Source organism: Papaver somniferum, chromosome 4 (assembly GCF_003573695.1).
Source record: "Papaver somniferum cultivar HN1 chromosome 4, ASM357369v1, whole genome shotgun sequence".
In the NCBI taxonomy this organism is placed as follows: domain Eukaryota; kingdom Viridiplantae; phylum Streptophyta; class Magnoliopsida; order Ranunculales; family Papaveraceae; genus Papaver; species Papaver somniferum.
The window spans coordinates 120,091,931-120,098,742 of record NC_039361.1 but is presented as its reverse complement, the minus strand read 5'-3'; the positions used below and the strand labels follow the sequence as shown (position 1 = coordinate 120,098,742).

Below are 6,812 nucleotides of genomic sequence, written 5' to 3'. Positions count from 1 at the left end.
GTGTTAGCATGTTAGTCATGAGCTAAGTCTCACTAGCTGAGGCTCAGATGAAGCTTTAGTGGACTGTTAGGTAGTGGAATGTTAGGTTAGAAGCCTTAGTTCACTGAATTGATTGAGCAATGGGAGAAATCAGTGCTCACTAGTGCTTGTGATTGATTGTACTGTCAAAAGACAGTCAATACTAGGAGCACATCAGTTGAGCAAGCTGATTTATCTTGCTATTCCCTTTTTGTATGCTTAGGATCTTAAGTTGGCCTTAACTGTCACTTAGTTCCATTAGGGATTCAACCTAGAACTACATTATTTGGCTCGGTCACAAGGGTGGATTCAAAGCCGTAGCTTAGCCCACAATTTGTTTTTACAGTCACTTATAAATTCAGTTCTGTTTTGCTTCCTGTTCAGTTTATCTCCTTACCTGTTTTGCTTGTTTAATTTCTTGCAATTTGTAGCGGTTGTGCACTGAAATCAGTGCACAAACTCCCCCCTGGCCTTGGCTTACAGCCTTGGTTCCTTGCTGTTTTTATTACATGTCATTTGCTTTGCTTTGTTAACTGTTTTCCCATCTTTCCCATCTGTCATATTGCGTTGCACCCATTGATAGCTTAGGAATGCTTCAATACACCCCAAGTCCCTGTGGAATGACCCTGTCTTGCACACATTACTATAATTTGACCCTTGCACACATTACTATAATTTGACCCTGTGCACCTGCAGGTATCACTGTAGGCATTTATTCATCTTTTGGCGCCGCTGCCGGGGACTTGGCTGCCGTGTTTTTGAAGTTTTTCTTGCTGTTCTTTGCATACTCATACCTGCTGTGTAGTTCTTGTAAGCATCTTCATATTAGTGTAATCATCTGCATCTTAGTATAAGCATTTTTTTTTGCATTTCTTGCTGTGAACTGCTGTGAACTGCAGCCCATTTGCACCTTTGTTGCTGGTTCTTCCTTGAACCTGGTGTTGCTGCTGCTGGTGCCAGAACTGCTGCCTGAAGTCCTGCTCTGTGCCTTGTGGTGCCTCTGAACTTGTGGTGCTGCTGCTGTGGAGCTGGTGCTGCACTACTGTTGCTAGAACTTGTGCTGCTGTGGTGCTCCTGCTGGTGCCAGGCCAAGTCTGCTGCAATCTCTGCTGAAGCTGCTGCATCTGGTGTAAGATAAAGCCCAACTGGGCTTGTGAAGTGAACTGATTTGAACCAAGCCCAACTGGGCTGTAAGCTGCTGAAGGAGAAGAAAGACCAAAGCCCAACTGGGCCTTGAGTGTTGAAGCCAAAGCTTAGGATGATCCAAAGCCCAACTGGGCTTTTGCAACCAAACTGAGCAGCTGGGCTGTGCTTCAAAGGTAAGCCTAAACCCATTAAGAGAACCCAACCTGTGGGCTTCCATTTTTAATCTGTGGGCTTGTAATAATTTTTTTAATTTTAATTTTATTTCTTTCTTTATTTGGGATTGTAATAATTTTAGTTTTATTTTTATTTTCTTTTTTTTGTGGGTTTGTAATAATTAGTTTTATTTTTATTTCTTTCTTTATTTGGGCTTGTAATTTAGTTGTTTGTTAGGCTTGTAGTTTCTTAATAGTGGGCTTGCTCTAAACTTAACTTTTTGGATTTTGGGCTTGCCTCTTTTGTGAACCAAACTTAACTAAATTTTGGGCCAAAAAAAAAAAAAATTAAAAATTAAAAAAATAAAAAAATAAAAAAATAAAAAAATATTTGCTCCTATTTTCGAAAACCAAATTTTTAATCCCATAAAAACCAAAGTTTTCAAAACCCATAAAAACCAAAATTTTCCCATAAAAAATCCAAAATTTTGAAAACCCTTTAAAACCAAATAGTGGGCTTTGTGTCTTTTCAATATGGGCCAACCTAATGCTCTCCATGAATACATGTATCCCACAATAAAAATTCCATTATCATGTATTGTCTTACCTCAAACCAATAACCCTTTTAAAATAAATGCAAGCATGATACAAATACTTCCTTTATTTCGAGGGTTCGATTCTGAGAACCCCTATACTCATGTAAGAGAGTTTGAACAAATTTGTCGGAATATGCAACCTGATCATATGTCCGAAGACTCTCTGAAATTGCGTTTGTTTACATTTTCTCTAAAGGAAAGGGCCAAAACATGGTTTTACGGTTTGAGACCACAATCAATCACCACTTGGGAACAACTCACTAATCAATTTTTCCAAAGATTTTTTCCACATCATAGGACCATCGCTATTCGTCAAAATATCAATTGTTTTGTCCAGTTGGATGAGGAAACTGTTTTTGACTATTTTGAACGTTTTAATGATTTGTTGAGCGAATGTCCACACCATGGATTTGAGAAGTGGAGACTTGTCGCTATCCTCTATGAGGGACTAGACTTTAAATCTCGAGCCATGGTTGAGTGTATGTGTAATGGTGAATTTCTTGATAAAACTGTGGATGATGCATGGAAATTTTTAGCTGAGATTGCAGAGAAAACCCGTCACTGGGAATCCATTAGGGAAACTGAGACACTGTCACATGATATAGGTGGTAATGAATTGAACTTTGGAAATAGCATGTCTAGTCCTTCTCATGTGTATGATATTGAATATGAACCTAATCTAGAGGAACATGAGTTGACTAATGACACCACAACTGCTAATAGGGACAAGTATGCATATTACTATGATGATGATGATGATGTTATGTTAGAAGAACATGTCTATGTTGAAAATGTTGTGGAACCTTTGGTTTCAAATACATTAGGCTTTTATGCCCCGAACTTCATGAATGATATTTCTTCTAATATTCCATATGCATGTGATGTTGATACTGATTTAGATATTGTGCAATTATCCTGTGAAGAGCATGACTTAGGTAAATCTTCTGTTGACACTAATGATCCTATGCATGAAAACATAGTTGATGTGTCTGATTCCATACTTAAGCCACAATATATTGCTTCTGTTGATGATAATTTGAATATATCGGATAACCATGATTCTGAATTAGGACTTGTGCAAATTTTTTGTGATGATGAGCATGCTACACATCTTGAGTGTGACTTAGATAATGCTGATGTGACTGATAATATTGGTACTCTTGATCTCATGCATGTGAGACGCTTAGATGTCACTTTCTTGCCTAAGTCACAATCTGATACCCTTGCATCCTACCTAGATTTAGTTTGTCACAATATTGTCAAACCAATTTTCATGAGAATACCTAATCTAGGCCTGGAACCGTGTGCCTCTCAAGTCCTCTTGGACTATTTTGCATCTAAATACAATACTTTCGAGGAGCCACAGTTAGGATATGCATGTTTGTCCGTCCCTAGCAAAGTTCACTTTGAGTTAGACCTTGTGCATGATGAACCCCCAAAACTGCGAGATTTTGTATCCAAAATTTTATCTGTTGAAAAATCCAGGTTTGGGGGTAGCTCATTTTGTTTCACAGCTTCACTTGCATGCCTATCATATTATTATTGTGTGAAGCTGTTGAAACCTCTACACTTCGTCTTTTGGGTTGATCCTCAACTCTTTAGATTGTTAGTGTATGGTGAATTTTTTGTATATAATCCAGTAGATAAAATTTCTTAAAAACCTTTTTGTCCCTTTTGTATATATTTTGCTAATCCAATATGATCTCGGCTGACATATGTTGGATTCTTGCCTTGAATAACGGAGTTCTAATATTGCTTTTGCCGAAATCGGGTATTCTCTTTCCTTTTTCTCTACTCAACATGATCCTCTTCATATGTTGTATATAATTTTGTTCATTTTGAAACATTGAGGACAATGTTTAGTTTAGGTTTGGGGGTGAAAAGTAGATACTTTGATAATATGCCATAATTGAAAACAAACTCCATCTTTTTGAAAAAATTGAAAAATTCCAAAAAAAAAAAAAAAAATTGAAAAAAAAAAAAAAAAAAAAAAAAAAAAAAAAAAAAATGGAGCTCATTTACCTTGAAATGTTGACTCTTGTGCAAATATGTAATTATTAGGAGTCTTAGTCTAGATATTTAGGCACCCTGATTCTAGCACAATTCACATAGTGATAAGAAACTTGCACGCGCACGATCTACCAATACATGTATAGCCTCGATCTTCAAGGTGTTTGATAGGAAGTTAGATTGCCAATCACTTTAGAATACTGAATGAGACTTTACTAACTTGTTCTTTGGTTGGCTGGGATAGAAGTTGGAGAATACGTTAAGAAAAGCAACCATAGAATTTGACCGGATGCATTCGATAAGGGCCACCTCTTGCTAAGAGTCATGTAATTATGTTTCTTTTTGTTCATGTATCAAAAGTGTCACTATGTTGTAAAGATCAAAGTTATTTCTTCATTAAAAAAAAAAATCAAAAAAATCAAAAAAAAAAAAATGGAGCTCATTTACCTTGAAATGTTGACTCTTGTGCAAATATGTAATTATTAGGAGTCTTAGTCTAGATATTTAGGCACCCTGATTCTAGCACAATTCACATAGTGATAAGAAACTTGCACGCGCACGATCTACCAATACATGTATAGCCTCGATCTTCAAGGTGTTTGATAGGAAGTTAGATTGCCAATCACTTTAGAATACTGAATGAGACTTACTACTTGTTCTTTGGTTGGCTGGGATAGAAGTTGGAGAATACGTTAAGAAAAGCAACCATAGAATTTGACCGGATGCATTCGATAAGGGCCACCTCTTGCTAAGAGTCATGTAATTATGTTTTTTTTTTGTTCATGTATCAAAAGTGTCACTATGTTGTAAAGATCAAAGTTATTTCTTCATTAAAAAAAAAAAAATCAAAAAAAATCAAAAAAAAAAAAAAAAAAAAATCAATCAAGTATTTATTTATTCCATGTTTTGTCATGTTAAAGACAATATTCTCTCTTGTTCCAAAAATAAAAGAGAGTAATCAATGTAAATAAGAGTCATGTAAAGAGTCATTTTTTTGTTGTAAATAGTCTTGTAATAAGCAAGGAGGGTGCAACCATCGATGTATAACGCGGGTAAACTGAAATATCACCAACTCATTGGGTGAACATTCACAATTCTCGTAAAGCCGGACAGCTAGCTTGGCTTAGAATTCGATTCTTAGCCTAAAAACTATCTCTTGGTGGTTAGTAGTCATAACTTCAGGTCATTCTAGAAACATGTGTAGATACACTTTACACTCTTATCACGTGTCTTTAGTTGTTATCAGTGCTAGGATTGTGCCTTTGATAGCTAGATTGACATCTCCATTTTGCTGTGAGCTTAAACTGACTTGCACATGTCACATTTGATGGAATCTGAGCTTATATTTTGACCTAGAACTTTGTAGGTACGTTCTAAGCAAACCTTCACGAGACTTCACTCGTCCACTAGGGACACTTAGTGGTTTAAAAGGCTTAGTGCATACGCTAAATGCATTCGAGAGACCAGCGACAGTGGTATAGTTAGGATTTCCTTAGTTTTGTTTTACTTGAGGACAAGTAAAATTCAGGTTTGGGGGTATTTGATGAGTGCCAAATATTGTATATATTTATCCATTTTTGTTGGCATTTAACTCATCTTTTGTGCAGTAATTCTACATTTTATCCCATATTCTGTATTTTCATTGTTTTCAAGAATAAATATTTTTCTTACTTAATTTTGCATTTTTAGGTAATAAATAAAGTCTGGATGACTTGCGGAGCGTAAAAGAGCTGAAGAGTGGTGAAAAGCCGGAAGAAATTACGCAAGGAAGCCGCAAAGAATGGTGCGCACAAGACCAAAAAGCTAGGAATGGGCTCAAGAAGGAAGAATTATTCTTAAAGAAGATATGGGCTTGGCATACCCAAGGCCCAAAACCCTTACCCAAACCCATTTTCTATATCCATACCCGCTTCCATTCTCAGCCGTTAGATGGGATTACATCGAAATCCAATGGTCGCTTCAGTAGAGTGCATCAAAATCCGAGGTTCTTGTCAAACACCATAGTGCTTAAATTCCAAGCCTTCAGATTAGATTGCATTTGAATCCTACGGTCGCTCCTATGCATGTGCATCAAATATCGATACTTCCGCTAAACATTACAGCACCTAACCTCGATCTTCGCCGTTAACTTCGTTGTATCAAGACATCCGACGGTCGCTACCATCCTCTTCAGGGGTAGCCATCCGATTCACCTACCAGCTTCGCATCCAGTGACTCAGATTCGCCAACATCGAACTTTGATATCCCGCCTCACACACTAGCAACCTATACCTATTAACCTAAAAACATCGACCATTCTTCTGTTCTCTTCTCTTTCTTCTTCTCCCTCTTTCTCCCCTACCCCGACAGTTGCAGAACCACCACCACCTTCTCCACCTGCTCTGACTCCATCACCACCTCTACCTGTCTCAGATCATCCCTAAACTACCAACCCATCATCACCCCCTAACTATCTAGCCCCCTATTTCCTCAATCTCTCACGTTTCTTCCCTGAAACCCTAAGCGTGAGAGGTTGATGAAGTAGGTGACCTAGAGATGAAATTGAAGCATGGGAATTACGCAAGGGAAGCAGAAGAAGTATGGGTCGAAGATGGAATTGTCTCATCACAGTTGGTGAGGTAAAAATCCTAAACCCTAGTTCACAGTCAATTTGGGGAAAATCATAAAAACCCTGATTATTGTTGAGAAGAGTATAGAGAAGATAGAGTGGGTGAAATAGGGTAGGTAATTAAACCCAATTACTGTTTAATTTGGGAATTTGTGTGATTTTGGAAAACCCTAATTTTTGGGGAATTTGGGGATTGTCTGTAAGCTATAAATAGAGCTGGGTGTTGTGTGTTGCAAAACTTATGCCTGGATTAGCCAGAGCACCACCAAGAGGACTGGACTA

At 37.5% G+C, this 6,812-nt stretch overlaps 1 non-coding gene across 1 annotated transcript; it reads right to left on the bottom strand.

Annotated features, from left to right (window-relative positions):
- Window positions 1-2,219: 2,219 nt before the first annotated feature.
- On the bottom strand, window positions 2,220-2,323 carry LOC113276833. Its single transcript, XR_003324621.1, has one exon. It is a non-coding gene; the product is annotated as a small nucleolar RNA R71 (small nucleolar RNA).
- Window positions 2,324-6,812: the final 4,489 nt, after the last annotated feature.